The 16,967-nt window shown below is 42.5% G+C and overlaps 1 protein-coding gene across 3 annotated transcripts in view; it reads right to left on the bottom strand.

Annotated features, from left to right (window-relative positions):
- Nucleotides 1-12,588, bottom strand: part of ZBTB43 (zinc finger and BTB domain containing 43) — a 33,203-nt gene extending 20,615 nt beyond the window's left edge. Inside the window, exons 1-2 of one of the 3 annotated variants that reach the window (XM_003264149.3) lie at nt 12,444-12,572; nt 8,718-8,840 (exon numbers count right to left, since the gene is read on the bottom strand). The gene's annotated coding sequence lies outside the window, so the exon portion shown is untranslated. Of the gene's footprint in view, nt 1-8,717; nt 9,547-12,443 lie in introns of those variants that run through there. The other 2 variants (XM_003264150.4, XM_030817829.1) reach the window with 2 other exon arrangements.
- Nucleotides 12,589-16,967: the final 4,379 nt, after the last annotated feature.

Here is a 16,967-nt window from a genome sequence, read left to right as displayed (position 1 = left end):
GTTAAACTTCTACAGGTTTTTCTATTACAAACTCATAAGGAATTGTGACCTATACTGAGAGTATAGCTGTTGTTTCGGTTATTTAGATGATGTCATAGAAGTAATTAATTAGCTCACTAAAAAACCTCATGGGGCCGGGCGCAGTGGCTCACGCCTGTAACCCCAGCACTTTGGGAGGCCGAGGCAGGTGGATCACAAGGTCAGGAGATCGAGACCATCCTGACTAACACGGTGAAACCCCGTCTCTACTAAAAATACAAAATAATTAGCTGGGCGTGGTGGCAGGCACCTGTAGTCCCAGCTACTCGGGAGGCTGAGGCAGGAGAATGGCATGAACCTGGGAGGCAGAGCTTGCAGGGAGCTGTGATCGCGCCACTGCACTCCAGCCTGGGCAACAGAGCGAGACTCCGTCTCAAAAAAAAAAAAAAAAAAAAAAAAAACTTCTTGGAACATTATATTCAATGTATTATGGGGGACTTCAAAGACAATCAAGAAATGTCACAGTACAGCCGGGCATGGTGGCTCATGCCTGTAATCCCAGCACTTTGGGAGGCTGAGGTGGGCAGATCACTTGAGCCCAGGAATTCAAGACCAGCCTGGGCAACATAGCAAGACCCCATCTCTACAAATATACAAAAATTAGCCAGGCATGGTGGCATGCACCTGACATCCTAGCTACTCAGGAGGCTGAAGAGGGGAAATCTTTTGAGCAGGGGAGGTCAAGGCTGCAGTGAGCTGTGACTGCCACCACTGCACTCCAGCCTGGGTGACAGAGAAAGACTCTGTCTCAAAAAAAAAAAAAAAAAATAGTGGAAATGGGGCCAAGTTGAAGGGAAACACCGGCCTGAAACTCCACTTCCTATTCCAGGCAATTCTGACAGGATCAGTAACACTTTCACTTGGAGTCCCAGAGCTAAAAGCCAAGGACAGACAGGTCCTGCAGACTGGCAAAACTCAGAGGTGGGTGGTATTAGGATACCAAAGGTTGCACATTGCCTTGGCAGAAGGAAAAAATATTAACATAAGGGGGTGGGGCTTGGTAGCCCCAGGAAGGAGGTAAAGGCATAGCCATCATTTGCCAGTTGGGCCAAAGACAACAGAGGGTCCTAGTATCCCAATTTCACCAACTGCAAAGAAAGTACACAGAGCTCAAGCTCCCCTGAGAGTGCCTAAGGCCTACCCCTCCAGCCCCACTCAACTGATCCCAGATGTCAATGTGGTTCAGCCCTACATCTAGCTTAAGAACTAAGAGCTGATTCTAACAATATTCAGGTATACAGCAAGGGACCCAAAAGCAAATTTCAGACCTGAACAGAATGTTTCCCTCTCAAAAATTAAACAAAATAAAACCAACACGGGTCTGTGGATATATTCCAGAATATCAAAAAGGAAAAATGGCAAGAAATAGACAAAGAGTACATTTTAAACAATTTTTAAAATGTTTTTCACAAACTTCATGAAACCACAGTCTCTGAATAAAGTATAAGGAAGATGAGACAAAACAGTAGAATGATATGAAAAAAAAGGGCAGACTGAATTAACGATAGGGTATCAGGAAACTAATATAGAGCAGAAATTTACACAGGCGATAAAAAGCAGAATTACAACAGTAAAAAAAATGGAATCGATAATGTGGAAGGCACTTTGGGGACCTTCTACTAAAACACAGGAAAATGAAAACAGCGAGAGAGAAGATGATAAAGCAGGAGAACAGAGAAGAGAGATCAATGTACAGCCCGTTACTGTCCTTGAGAGAAAGAACCAGAGAATGTGAAATAATAAAAAATAAATTTAATTGAAGAAAACTGCCCTGAGTGGAAAACCTTGAGTATTCAGAAAAGCCTTACCTCAGTAGTGGGGACAAATTAATTCCAGACAAAATGCAGTACTGGTCCTGCCAAACAAAGCTTAAAAACAAGCCTCAGAAGGATCAAACTGTTTCCAACTTAATTATGTTCCAGAATGAAACTTGAGAACATTTACATAATACAAAAATATCCAGCACCGAACAAGGTAAAACTCATATCTGACATCAAATTTAAAAATCACCAGGCATGCCAAGAACTAGGAAAATATAACCCAGGATACTGAGGTGGGGGTAGGAATCGATCAACAGAAACAGATCCAGAAATGACAGGAGATTTATACAACTGGTAGACAATTCTATATTCTGTATTTTCAAGAAAGTAGAGGAAAGATTAAGCATGTTAGGTAGAGACAGGGAAAGTACTGAAAAAAAAAAAAAAAAGAGAGAGAGACCCAAATAAAACAACTAGAGATTTAAAAAACAAACATACATTGGGATGAGAATAACAACAGAATTGACACTGCAGAACATTAGTGAGCTTGAAAACATGGCAACAAAAACTTACACAAAATAAAACATACAGAGGAAAAAAAAGGCAAATAAAAAGGGAAGAGAGTATCAGTGAGCTGTGAGACAACTTCCAGATACCTAATGTAGACATGATTGTCATGGGGAAGGCAAAAAATTTTATGTGATAAGCTATGAGACACATGAAAACTATATATATATATACTGTTTTATATACTGAAAACTATATATATATATAAACAACACACACACACACATTTTATACATATGTGAAAAAAACAGCCAAAACTTTTTCAAATTTGATGAAAACTACAAACTCAGACTTAAGCAGCTCAACAAACTCCAAGCACAAGAAACATGAAAAAAACTACAGCAAGGCACATCATAATCAAATCATTCAAAATCAGTGGAGAAAATCTTAAAAGCAGCCAGACAAAAAAAGGCCCCTTGTGTACAGAGAACCTCAGAAGCAATGCAACCCAGGAGACAGGAGACCATTTAAAAATACTGAAATTAAGGTGGGGGAGGGGCGGAAAGGCCTGTCAACTTAGAATTCTATACCCATAAAAATATCTTCAAAATGAAGGCAAAATACTTTTTTTCTTTCTTTCTTTCTTTTTTTTTTTTAGACAGAGTCTCACTCTGTTGCCCAGGCTGGAGCGCAGTGGTGAGATCTCAGCTCACTGCAAGCTCTGCCTCCTGGGTTCACGCCATTCTCCTGCCTCAGCCTCCCAAGTAGCTGGGACTACGGGTGCCCACCACCATGCCCGGCTAATTTTTTGAATTTTTAGTAGAGACAGGGTTTCACCGTGTTAGCCAGGATGGTCTCGATCTCCTGACCTCGTGATCTGCCCACCTCAGCCTCCCAAAGTGTTGGGATTACAGGCATGAGCCACTGCGCCCAGCCCAAAATACTTTTTCAGACATAGAAAAGTTGAAAGAATGTATCACCACAAAGGTCAAAAGTTAAAAAAAAAAAAAAAAAAGTCACATGAAAACAAAAGTCAAGCAACACAAATATCAAAGTAAATTTCAGTGTAAAAATCATCAGCTAGGATGAAAGTTTATTGTTAACTGATGAAACCTATAATTCACAACGAAGTTTTTACTCTTCATTGTGAACTTTTATGTGTCAGAGTACAATATTAGAAAATAAGGCAACAGTAACAGAAATGTAATTGTAGCAGGAAATACAAGTATCCCTCTTTAATTCTTAATAAATCAAGTAGGCAAAGGATAAGAATCTATAGGTTTAGACAGCTATCAATGAAGCTAATTTAATGCAATACCTATATACTCTACAAATAATACTCCTTTTCTAATGTCTGTAGGACATTTACAAAAATGATAATATATGTGGCTACAGAGAACATCAATAAATTCCCCAAAGCAGAAATGCACAGGGCACATTTGATTACATGTGACTATACAATGGATTACACAATATGATAAAACTAGAAATGTTAAAAGTAGGGGGGAGAAGAGGACAAGGCAATAGGGTAGGAGAAAATTCATAAATTTTATACAAAACTCTGGTATCAAAATTGGCCAACAAAAGAACCCTACAAGCCAATCTCATTTATTAACATAGAAAGAAAAATTATAAATCACATGACATTCTGGTTTACACACTTTAATCTCTTACGGGTTTGGTACATCATAAGTATGATATGTTGAAGAAACTGAGTTATTGGTCCAATCACACTAGCGGCAAGATCTTAGATTATGGTGAAATTACCATCAGAAAGCCATTTCAGATCTCCCTTGGGTCTCTTCCACTTAAGACTAACCCTGGTGACACACACATCATTACTTGTGCTTCCTTCCACCAGTGACAATAAGTGATGGGAGATAAATCTGGAAAAAGCCGAATGAGACGTCTGCATTGGGGCAGCACTGAAAACTTTAAGTGACGTGTTGTGAGGCACGGTTAAGGAAGGTTGATCTGCTGAAGGACTAAAGCAGGAGAAAGTCTGAAGTAGAAGCTAATTATAAGATTTCAACAAGTATAGTCTAGGTAGTAATAAAAGTAACAGTGGGGCCGGGCACAGTGGCTCACGTCTTTTATCCCAGCACTTTGGGAGGCTGAGGCACGTGGATCACTCGAAGTCAGGAGTTCCAGACCAGCCTGGCCAACATGGTGAAACCCTGTCTCTACTAAAAACACAAAGTTAGCCGGGCGTGGCGGCACACACCTCTAATCCCAGCTACTTGGGAGGCTGAGATAGCAGAACTGCTTGAACCTGGGGAGGCGGAGGTTGCAGTGAGCCGACATCATGCCACTGCACTCCAGCCTGAGCAACAACAGCAAAACTGCATCTCAAAAAAAAAAATTAAAAAAAAAAAAGTAACAGTGGGTATGGAAAAGGGGTGGCATTGATGAGACTGACAGAACTGGTCAGCAGGAAGATACAGCAGTAGTACAAGGTACAAATGATACCATCAAGAAAGTGAACAGACAACCCACAGAATGGGAGAAACTATTTGCAGATCATGTAACTAACGAGTGACTTGCATCCAGAATACCTCAAGAACTCTTACAACTCAATAATAAAAAGACAAATAACCCAACTGAAAAACAGATTAAGGATTTGAAGAGACATTTCTCCAAAGAAGATATACAAATAACCAATAAGCATATGAAAACCACTCAACATCATTAGTAATTAGAAAAATGCAAATCAAAACTACAAAACACCCCTTCTCATTCACTAAGATGGCTGTGAAAAGTAAGACAGACAATAACAAGTGTCGGTGAGGATGTGTAGGGATTAGAACCCCCATACACTGCTGGTGGGCATGTAAAATGGTACAGCTACTGTGGAAAACAGTGTGACAGCACCTCAGGAAGTTAAACATAGAGTTACCACGTAATCCAACAATTCTCCTAGGTACATACCCAAGAAAAACGAAAACATATGATGTCCACACTAAAACTTGTACATGAATGTTCATAACTGCATTATTCTTAAAAGCCAAAAAGTGAAAACCATCATAAGCTCCATCAACTTATGACTGGATAAACACACAGGATATATCCTTAGAATAGGATGTTTGGCAATAAAAAAGAAATACTGATAGATGTGACAACACGGCTGCCACTTGAAAACGTTATGCTAAATGAAAGAGGTCGGACACAAAAGGCCATATCTTGTATGACTCCATTTACATGAAATGTCCAGAATAGACAAATCCATAGAGACAGAAAGTAGATTCATGGCTACAGGTAGAAGAAATGGGGAGCAACTGCTAACTGGGTTTCTTTGAGGGGAGACAAAAGTTCTAAAATTAGATTGTGGTGATGGGTATACAAATCTGTGAATATACTAAAAAAAAAAAAAACAAACCTCTTTATTACTTGTGAATTATGTCTCTGTAAAGCTGTTTTAAAAAGAGTAATGTGGCCAGGTGCAGTGGCTCACGCCTGTAATCCCAGCACTTCGGGAGGCCGAGGCGGGTGGATCACAAGGTCGGGAGTTCAAGACCAGCCTGACTAATATGGTGACACCCCATCTCTACTAAAAACACAAAAATTAGCTGGGTGTGGTGGTGGGTGCCTGTAGTCCCAGCTACTCGGGAGGCTGAGGCAGAAGAATCACTTGAACCCAGGAAGCGGAGGTTGCAGTGAGCCAAGATTATCCCACTGCACTCCAGCCTGGGCAACAAAATGAGACTCCATCCCAAAAAAATAGAAATAAATAAAATAAAAAGTAATGCAAGGCAAACTGATGTACCAATGCCAACTTTGAATTTCATGACTGAGTGACTAGGAAAATGTCATCATTAATAGGAAATAACAGCAACTACTATTTATGACATACATATACAAATATATAAACTGCTTAATACATTGCACAAAGTCTATGCAAAGCACTTTATATGTGCTGTCTCACTTAATCTTCACAGCAACCCACTCAATAGGTATTTTTTACTTCCATTGTACAGAATTGGAGATAGACAAAAAAGCTAAGCAATTTAAGGTCATATAACTGGTAAGCAGTAAAATTGAGATTTAAATCTAAAGTACTTGTTCAGGCCCACTAGAGCTTAAGAGGTGGAAAGAAAAGGTGAATATAATTTTTTTTTCTTTTTTTTTTTTTTTTTGAGATGGAGTCTCTGTCACCCAGGCCGGAGGGCAGTGCTGCCACTTCAGCTCACTGCACCCTCCGCCTCCCAGGTTCAAGCGAGTCTCCTGCCTCAGCCTCCTGAGTAGCTGGGACCACAGGTGTGTGACACCACACCCAGCTAATTTTTGTGTTTTTAGTAGAGATGGGGTTTCACCATGTTGGCCAGGTTGGTCTCGAACTCCTGACCCTCATGTGATCCGCCCACCTCAGCCTCCCAAAGTGCTGGGATTACAGGCGTGAGCCACCGTGCCTGGCTGTGAATATCATTATAGTTTGAGAGTACGGAAAGTAAACGTGAATATCATTTTCACAAATAATCTAAATAATTTTATTATATACAATACATTCACAAACTTTAGCACGCTGACCATCCTTAGATTTAAGATGGCCCAAGCCAGGCATGGTGGCTCACGCCTGTAATCCCAGCACTTTGGGAGCCCGAGGCGGGCAGATCACCAGGTCAAAAGATGGAGACCATGCTGGCCAACATGGTGAAACCCCATCTCTACCAAAAATACAAAAAAAAATTAGCTGGGCGTGGTGGCCCACGCCTGTAGTCCCAGCTACCTGGGAGGCTGAGGCAGGAGAATCGCTTGAACCCAGGAGGCAGAGGTCGCAGTGAGCCGAGATCGCGCCACGCACTCCAGCCTGGGCGACAGAGCGAGACTCCGTCTCAAAAAAAAAAAAAAAAAAAAGATGGCTGGGCACAGTGGCTCATGCCTGTAATCCCAGCACTTTGGGAACACAAGGCGGTGATCACCTGTGGTCAGGAGTTTGAGACTGGCTTGGCCAACAAGGCGAAACCCTGTCTCTACTAAAAATACAAAATTAGCTGGGCATGCTGGCAGACGCCTGTAATCCCAGCTACTCGTGAGGCTGAGGAAGGAAAATCTCTTGAACCTGGGAGTCAGAGGTTGCAGTGCACGGAGATCCTGCCACTGCACTCCAGCCTGGGCAACAAGAGAGACTCCATCTCAAAAACAAACAAACAAACAAAAACCTTAATAAGATACCAGCAGTTAGTGGGCCAGGCGCAGTGGCTCACGTCTGTAATCCCAGCACTTTGGGAGGCTGAGGCCCGTGGATCACAAGGTCAGGAGTTCAAGACCAGCCTGGCCAAGATGGTGAAACCCTGTCTCTACTAAAAATACCAAAAAATTAGCCGGGTGTGGTGGCCGGCACCTGTAATCCCAGCTACTCTGGAGGCTGAAGCAGAGAACTGCTTGAACCTGGGAGGCGGAGGTTGCAGTGAGCCGAGATCCCGCCACTGCACTCCAGCCTGGGCAACAAAGTGAGACTCTGTCTCAAAAAAAAAAAAAAAAAAAAAAAAAAAAGATAACAGCAGTTTTATGTCACTTTGCACATGTATTTTATTTTTTTAATCCAATAGCAACAGTTCTAAAACAAACACACTGATCCCAGCCTGTTCCACTATGCTTCTTAAAAGCTATTTGGCTTTTTTAAAGCAGATGAGGGGCAACATACTGAAGAAATCCTGAACTAGATGACCTTCAAGATTCCTTCCAACTTTGATGAATTTAATAACAGCCACTATTATTCAGCTGAGGAACTCTAAGTAAAATTTTATACGTGATTTAAACACCGATTAAACATCCTAAAAACACAGATGACAGCAATGTAATAGGGAAGCAGACCCACCAGCTATTTATTGTGAAGTCCTTCAGAGAGTTCTATAATCAGAGCATATGGTAATTTGCAGGCTTACTATAGAAAGCACATTTAAACATAGTAAATGTTGCTTCAGTAAATTTAAAGCCTGGCACAAATGTACAAAAATACCAGTACCCTATGCCTACTCTTTACATTAGTGAAATGCTTTAGAGTTCACAAAGCACACTATGTAAACCTGCATTGTACAACACTCCTGTATCATTGCATCCTTTTGAAATGTGAGTAAACTGAAGCTCAAATTAAAAGACCTGCCAGTGGTTACACATCTCAGAAATGGCATGTCAGGATTCAAACAGCAGTATAACTCCAAATCTAACATTTTTCTAAGTTAAACAAAAAAATCACTTGGCAGAAAAATTTCTCTGACATTAAATGTCCTATCAGTGCAAAGTATGGCATTGGTGGGCCTTAGAAGGTGTAACATCTCTTCAGAAGAGAAGAAAGAATCTTCTGGTCTAGAGGAATTAAAAATCTTAATAAAATACATTATTATTTTTGCTAAAAGAGAAATGATTACAGTAAGTAATTTTAAAAATGGTATCATGAGCAAGTTTATAGCTTACCTAATGCAAAGCTGTATTCCTGAGATAAAGTTCCTTATGCCATGGCCATCAAAAAGCAATATAAATAGAATGAGGAAGAAGAACCCATTTCAGTTTTGCTTCAAATTAAAATCACATTGACTTCTGGAAGGAAGAGTAACAGTGAAAATGTAAAGGAGATGCTATGTACATGTGTATTTGCTAATAAACACTAGAGATGTACATTAGTGGCAGAAAGAAAAGTAATCAAGACTGGCATTTTTGGTTATATTAAATTCCATTCTGCAACTTCGTAGCTCCTGCTCTTGTATTTTTTAAAAAAACAAACTTATTTTGTAATAATTTTAAATTTTCTAAAAAATTGAAAAGACAGTGCATAATTCCCATATACCTCTCATCCATTACTGTGGCATATTTATTAAAACTAGAAAACATGGCCACTGACTATGTAATTTTGCAGAATATATCCTTTGGAAGAGCGCTATTGGTCTCCTGACCATTGTCAATCAGTATTCTTCCATTTTTTTCCTAATTAGAACACTTCGGCCAAATAACTTAGTATAAACTATTTTAAGATGCTTTTAAAAAAAAAAAGCCACCTGCTTTATGAAGTTTGATTCATGACTCCCTTCAATTTTAAGCCATGGCTGAATGTTTTACTTAAAAACTTCCAGGACAAACATTCTATTACAGCAAACTCTCTGAGATTCGAAAGAGAAGGTAACATTCGAGAAAGTAACCCCCCATTTATCGATCATCCTTCCATTGAATTTCAATAAAGCCAAGGAAATGTTTTTAACTGTACTCTCATGTGCATTAGAATTCAGGATAAGAAGTTGAAATCAAGAAAGACCGCAGAAACAGCACTCATTTCAAGAAATTAACAACATATCAACAAATTTTAAAAAATATTTTTTCCTCAATATGTTACAAATAAGACAAAAGCCCCTATTCTAACTGCAAATATAAATAGAGTGAAAAGGAAAAGTTCAGGCCCAGTGCAGTGGCTCACACCTGTAATCCCGGCACTTTGGGAGGCCAAGACAGGTGGATCATTTGAAGTCAGGAGTTTGAAACCAGTCTGGCCAACATGGTGAAACTCTGTCTCTACTAAAAATACAAAAATTAGCTGTGTGCGGTGGCAGGCGCCTGTAATCCCAGCTACTCGGGAGGCTGAAGCAGGAGAATCACTTGAACCCAGGAGGCGGAGGTTGCAGTGAGCCGAGACTGCCCACTGCACTCTAGCCTGGGTGACAGGGCGAGACTCCATCTCAAAAAAACAAAAACAAAGAAAAAAAAAAAGTTCATGAAAATGATACTCTTCAATTAATTTTCAGACATGCATTTTTTCACATTTTAAAATTCCTGAAATCAGAATGTGATCACCAGGTGGCAGTTTTAATAGCTGTCACTGCCTGAGACGATGGAGAACTGCTGAGGTCCTCATCAGTGTTCTTGATGACACAAAGGATGACACTCTAGAAAAAATATGGACACACTCTGAATTGAAAAGTACACAGAAGAGTAGAACTTGGAATGTTAACTTTAATGAACACTTTAACCAATGTATTCTTATTTTTCCTCTGTATATATGTATTAGAATAGGCATTGATACCATGTTTCAGTGTCTAAGTCTAAAAGTGTTTTCAATAATAAAAAGTCTAAACGATAAGAGCGCATTAAGCCATAGTTTAATTAGCAGGGTTTCTCCCTTCCTTGGTGGTACATGAAATAACAGCATCTAGGATTCAATTAAATAAAGTAGTAATTCAGTTGCGATATCTTATTAGAAAGCTTGATAAACTACCTTAAGGGCAAATAGATAGCTTAAATAAGAGATTTTAAAAAACAAAAAAACCACAAAGGCATCCCCCATAACAAAACTCAAGAAATAACACATAATTTTGCATTATAATAAAAGGGCTATTTTTCAGCCTTATGAGTTTTCTTCCTGTGAAAAGCATAATTATCAAGTATCCTACTTATGAGCAGATTCTTGCACTGATTCCAAGAAAGGCGGAGGGAGGAGAGCCAGGGCAGAAAGTAAGTAGAAAGCTTGAGGAAGATTTTAACCAAATTCACTTAACTAAACTTTTCTAAGAACCTCAGCTGTACCCACTGCTGTAAAGAGAGTAGGAATCAATAAACACAGGTTCAACTGTGTTCCTAACACCTACAGAATGAATTTTGAAAAATTACATGTAAAAGGAGCTTATTGGTTTCAGGAGTCTCCAATGAATACTGTTTTTGTTTTTTGTATTGTATAAAATATACATAAAACTTTAAGACTTAACAATTTTAAGTATTTTTAAGAGTCCAATTCAGTGAAGTACATTCACAATGTTGTGCAATCATCACAACCCATTTCTAGACCTTATTCATCATCCCCCAAAACTCTGTTCTGTAACATTAAGCAGTAACTCCTCTCCCCAGCCCCTGGTAAACTATTCTACTTTCCATCTCTTAATTGGTTCATTCTAGGTACTTCATTTAAGTGCTCTCAAACGACATTTGTCCTTTTGTGTGTGGTTTATTTCTCCCGTGGTACTTCTGTAAAGCAAATAATAAATTCCCAATTATTAGGTTTCTTATAATTTAATTGAAAATGCTGACACAATCTCTGAACTAAGCACGTAGTTATCCCAGAAACCCTGCTACGTTCCAGTAGCCCCAAAGACCTCAGTCTGATCCTTCCTTAGAGCAGGCTCCAGAGATCCCTGGAGACCATCCCGTGGTGAGTGGACGGAGCGAGGGATGTGGGAAGCTGTGCAGGCCTGAAAAACCACAGGCGAGAAAAGGAGAGGACTCATCAAGCTGCTCTGGTCCTAAAATGGGCCTCCTGTCTCCCTAACAAGCTCTCCTGCACTCTGAAACTTATGTTGAGCGACACCTGTCAGAGTTGAGGCCAAACTGCGGTCGAGTCACTGAGAGAGTCACCAGTGCAGGGAGCTTCACGGGGTCATGAGTCACCTTCCATGGCTCAGAGGTCTGGGCAGCCCTGCCCCACCCAGACAAACTCAGTTAGGAAAGAGAAACAAGAGGAAAAAACAAAGTTGGCAGAAAGAGAGAAACAGACAGATGGCCAAAAAGCCAGACTGACAGGCCCTGAATTAGAGTAACGGCTGAGTGGCAGAGACAGGGTGAACAGACACAGAAGCAAGGTGGAGACAGATATAAAACAGGATCCAGATACCCCGACAAAGACAAAGTGGAGAGAAATATCAGGTTGACAGGGACCTAGCTGAAAGACAAAAAGGGCAGGTTACAACAGGTGACAGAGACAGCAACGGGGGTTGCTGAATGTTTTACTTAAACAGAAGATCAGCGAAGTCCAGGCGCAGTCTTTCTCCCAGCTCAGCTCGTCAGGTCTCACGCATTGGTGGCTCGAACCCGAGGCCGTCAAGCCGCGCCCACCCTACGCCCCCAAAGGCCAGCGGACGGACGGGGGCGGGATCTCTAAGCGCTGTGGCCGGCGGAGCTCCGCGGCCGCGAGGGTGACCTTGGGCAAGAGGCTGCCCCAAAGGCCTTGGTGTCGCGGTCTGCGCGCCGTGTGGGCAGGAGACTGCGGGATTTGGAGCTGGAGCGCCGGGACCCCAACCTCCCGCGCGGGGCTTTGGCATGCCGGTCCACGGAATGGGCCTGGCGGGGCCAGCGGCGCGAGCGTTGGGGCCTGCAGAGGAGCCCTTAACTCCCCTACCGACTTCTCCTCCCCTACCCTTGCCGCCCGTGGTCCTGGCCACGCAGTACCTGCCAAGGGCTCAGCGCTCACATCCCCCGCACGAGAGCTTCTCTCCGCCGCCGGCGCAGGCCTGTTCTAGCCTCCGCTGCCGCAACAGATTCACCCTGTACCTTCAGCCCCCGGAAATGCTTCTCGGTCCCGCCCCCCGAAACTGACAGTGCTTCCGGGGGTGCGTCAGAGAGAAAGCCGAGTGCGCATGCGGGACTCACTGTCTGAGCTGGGCGTCGGGAGGGAGCGCAGAGATAGCGGGCGCCTGCGCAGTACAGTCTGGAGCGGGTCAACTTTAGGGACTGACTACGCTGTTGAAAATAGGGGAGTAGATACCGAGTTCTAAACCTTCTTGAAACCTTGACATAGGCCAGGCGCGGTAGCCCACGCCTGTAATCCCAGCACTTTGGGAGGCCGAGAGAGGATGATCGCTTGAGGCTAGGAGTTCGAGACCATCCTGGCCAACATGGTGAAACCCTGTCTCTACAAAAATTAGCTGAGAGTGGTTGCGCGCGCCTGTAATCCCAGCTACTTAGGAAGCTGAGACAGGAGAATTGCCTGAACCCGGGAGGCAGAGGTTGCAGTGAGCCGAGATCACGCCACTGCACTCCAGCCTGGGCATAGAGCAAGACTCTTAAACAACAACAACAAAACAAACAAAAACACCTTGACCTTCTCCGTCTCTTCTCTAAACAAACAAACGAACGAAAACCTTGACCTCAGTTTGCCTGGCGGAGATTATCTCCAAATCCGTTTCTGCCTTCACAGCACCCATCCCGCTTTTTGGCATGTAGTAGATGCTCAGTAAACGTTCAATGAAAGGACCAGTGCCTTTCCTTGGGCTGCATTGTGCTGGGCACTGGGGTCACACAGATGGTGGGACAGAAACAATCTCTCTAGCCTCCAATTCTCCCACTCCCTCCCAAAACCCTCCATACCTCTTCTCGCTGCTTTCTTCCCCACTGCCCCACCATGTTAGTGTAGAAGAGAGAGAGATCTTTAGCAGTGGGACTCTTACCTTTGGACCCGTTTACAGACCAAGTACCCTCTTTGTAGAAGATCTAATTGATACCTGAAATCCAGGCAGCTGAAGAGTTGTGGTCATAATGCCTTCTGGATTTAGGGTGGATGTTCTCGTGGGGCCCGACATGCCCGTTTGATATTGTCTGTCTCAGTTTAAGCTGATTGGTTTCCCAGCTGTTATGCCTGTCTTGCTTGTTGTAGGGCCCTAGGACACAGGAGTGTAGCTTTCCTAGAGAATTCTACCCAAAAAAAAAAAAAAATTTTTTTTCTAGAAAACAAAATGAAAGAAAACAAATATGGAAGCACAGAAATGGGAATGGATGCAGAACAGCTTGTCAAAGATTCTGCTTCAAACATGTATACTCCAGCTCCCCCGCCTTTTTTTTTTTTTTTTTTTTGAGACGAATTCTTGCTCTGTTGCCCAGGCTGGAGTGCAGTGGTGCAATCTTGGCTCACTGCAACCTCCACCTCCCAGGTTCAAATGATTTTCCTGCCTCAGCCTCCCGAGTAGCTGAGACTAGAGGTGTGCGCCACCACGCCTGGCTAATTTTTGTATTTTTAGTAGAGAGGGGTTTCACCATCTTGGCAAGGCTGGTCTCGAACTCCTGACCTCATGATCCACCCGCCTCAGCTTCCCAAAGTGCTGGGATTACAGGCGTAAGTAATTGCGCCCAGCCTAGTTGAGTATACTCTCTAAGTGTTTTGCTACTTTTATTCCTGCCTCTAAGCAGACCTGAACTTTGGAAGTTCAACTGCCATCATGTGCCTATGAAGTGGTAAGTAAATGCTAAGGCTGGCAAAGCAGGAAGATTGAGAGAACCTAGGTCCCATATTACATTAGGTCACAGTTCCAGCTTTGGACACCCTTAAGTGTTTTGTTGCATGAGCCAAATAAACTTCTTACTTGGACTTTATTTCTGGCAATATTGAGGACTATATATTTCCAAAAATTACTACAACAAAATATGTAAAATTGCTAGAAGAAATATTTAGAATACCCTCTTAAATGCATGGATACACTTGCAAAAAAAAGTCAGGAAAATTATCTGAAGCTAGGAGGAAAACAAGAACACAAGCCTAGGAAGTCAAACAATTGATGTTCAGAAATTATGCAGAGGTACAGTCTGCATCTGTTCCGATCCATTGGTGTATGTCCTGTACTGACAAACATTTTCAAAATTATCTCTGGAGATAGGTAAACACTGATACTGCTACCAGCTATAGGAGCATTCACCTGGGTCCAGGCAGGATAAGAGTCAAATTGCAACATCAGGTTGGGACTCAAGAAGAAATATGTCCTCAGGTGAAGGATAAACTATGGTGGAAAAAATCTGCCATACAGAGGTGGGCAGCAATTAAAGATGTCTCTCTGTGCCTTGGCTCTGAGCAGAAGGGGAAAACATTCCCCTGGAGGATTCATGGCCAAAAAGTCTGACTATCAAATGGCCACACAATTTGCATAGTTCAAAAGCCCACAATCACTTTAATTTGAAATGAACCTGAGTAGGTGGTGCCTACAGTATTTGGCCAAAACAAACACAGATCTTCTCTGGAAGAACTCACTGGCAACCCAGGTTTCAAAGAATTCCCACAGATAGGGTTCTAAATAAATATGAACTCACAACCAGAAACCACAAACCCCTTGAGGAAATAAGCAGAGAAGACAAGCAGTAGAGGTGGATCCACACTAGCTTTAGATATTAGGTATTTTAGAACCAGAATATAAAACAAGCATGCTTAGAAAAACAAAGGGGCTAAAAGCACAAGTGAATATCAAGAAACTCTTGAAAACTTGCCAGGCAGCCGGGTGTGGCAGCTCACGCCTATAATCCCAGCACTTTGGGAGGCTGAGATGGGCAGATCACCTGAGGTCAGGAGTTCGAGACCAGCCTGGCCAACATGACGAAACCGCGTCTCTATTAAAAATACAAAAATTAGCCGGGCATGGTGGTGTGCTCCTGTAATCCCAGCTACCCAGGAGGCTGAGGCAGGAGAATCTCTGGAACCTGGGGCAGGGGCAGAGGCTGCAACGAGCCGAGATTGTGCCACTGAACTCCAGCCTGGTGACAGAGCAAGACTCCATCTCAAAACAAAACAAAGAAATTAGCCAACCGTGGTGGTGGGCGTCTATAATCCCAGCTACTTGGGAGGATGAAGTGGAAACATGAGATTTAAAAAAAAATCAAGCTATACACTGTTTAAAACACAAACCTGAAGAAAATTTCAGGCCAGGCATGATGGCTCCCGCCTGTAATCCTAGCACTTTGGGAAGCAGGTGTATCACTTGAGCCCAGGTGTTTAAGACTAGCCAAGGCAACATGGTGAAACCCCATCTCTACAAAAAACGGTGTGGTGGTGCGCACCTGTAATCCAAGCTACTTGGGAGGCTGAGGTGGGAGGATCACCTGAGCCCAGGAGGTTGAGGCTGCAGTGGGCCATGACCTTGCCACTGCACTCGAGCCTGGGCAACAGAGTGAGACCTGTCTCAAAGAAAGAGAAAAAAAGAAAGAAAAGGAAAAAAAGAAAAATTGAACTAAAAGAATGGCAAAAGAGATTCTGTGCTGGTTAAATTATATTAACATTGGATAAATAAGGATAGGTATGGCAGCTCATACCCCTAATCCCAGCTCTTTGGGAGGCCAAAGTGAGAGGATCACTTGAGGCCAGGAGTTTGAAACCAGCCTGGGCAATATAGTGAGACCTTGTCTCTATAAAAAATAAAAAAATTCAGACTGGGCAACATAGTGAGATGCTCTCTCTTCAAAAAATAAAAAAAATTAGCCAGGTGTGGTGGCACACATCTGTGGCCCCAGCTACTCGAGAGGCTGAGGTGGGAGGATTACTTGAGCCCAGGAGGTCAAGGCCACAGTGTGCCATGATTGCACCACTGCATTCCAGCTTGGGCAATAGAGTAAGACCCTATCTCAAAAAAAAAAAAAAAAAAATGCCAGTGTGGTGACAGCTGTAGTCCTAGGTACTCAGAAGGCTGAGGCAGGAGAATCGCTTGAGCCCAGGAGTTTGAGGCTGCAGTGAGCTATGTTCACGTCACTGCACTCCATCCAGCCTGGGCAACAGAACGAGATTCAGTCTCAAAAACCAAAAAACACTGGATAAATAGACTGTAAAACAAAAAGCATTTCTAGAAATATGTGGTAGCTTATATTGTTGTTTTCAATAATTTGGTGGCTGTTCCTGTGAGAGGCTTTACTTCCCATCCCATGGATGTCAGGCTTGGTCACTGAAATGTGAGTGGAGGTTGAGCGTGCACTCCTGAGCACAGCTTTCAGAACCATTGCTCTCTCCCTGCGCCACAAGAAGAGCGTGTCCCAGATGGGATTGATTATTCTTCCTGCCTGGGTCCCTGGATGAAGAGAATATAGAATAAAGAATGGATAGTGCCACAAATGGCACACATAAGTCATACAACGTAAGTGAGAAATTAACCGTTATTGTAAGGTGCAGAAATTTTTGAAGGTAGATGTGTTCAGGTAGCTTTCACTAATGTATTATTATTATTTTTT

This window comes from Nomascus leucogenys, chromosome 8 (assembly GCF_006542625.1).
Source record: "Nomascus leucogenys isolate Asia chromosome 8, Asia_NLE_v1, whole genome shotgun sequence".
NCBI classification, from domain to species: domain Eukaryota; kingdom Metazoa; phylum Chordata; class Mammalia; order Primates; family Hylobatidae; genus Nomascus; species Nomascus leucogenys.
This window is presented reverse-complemented; position numbering and strand designations above follow the sequence as displayed.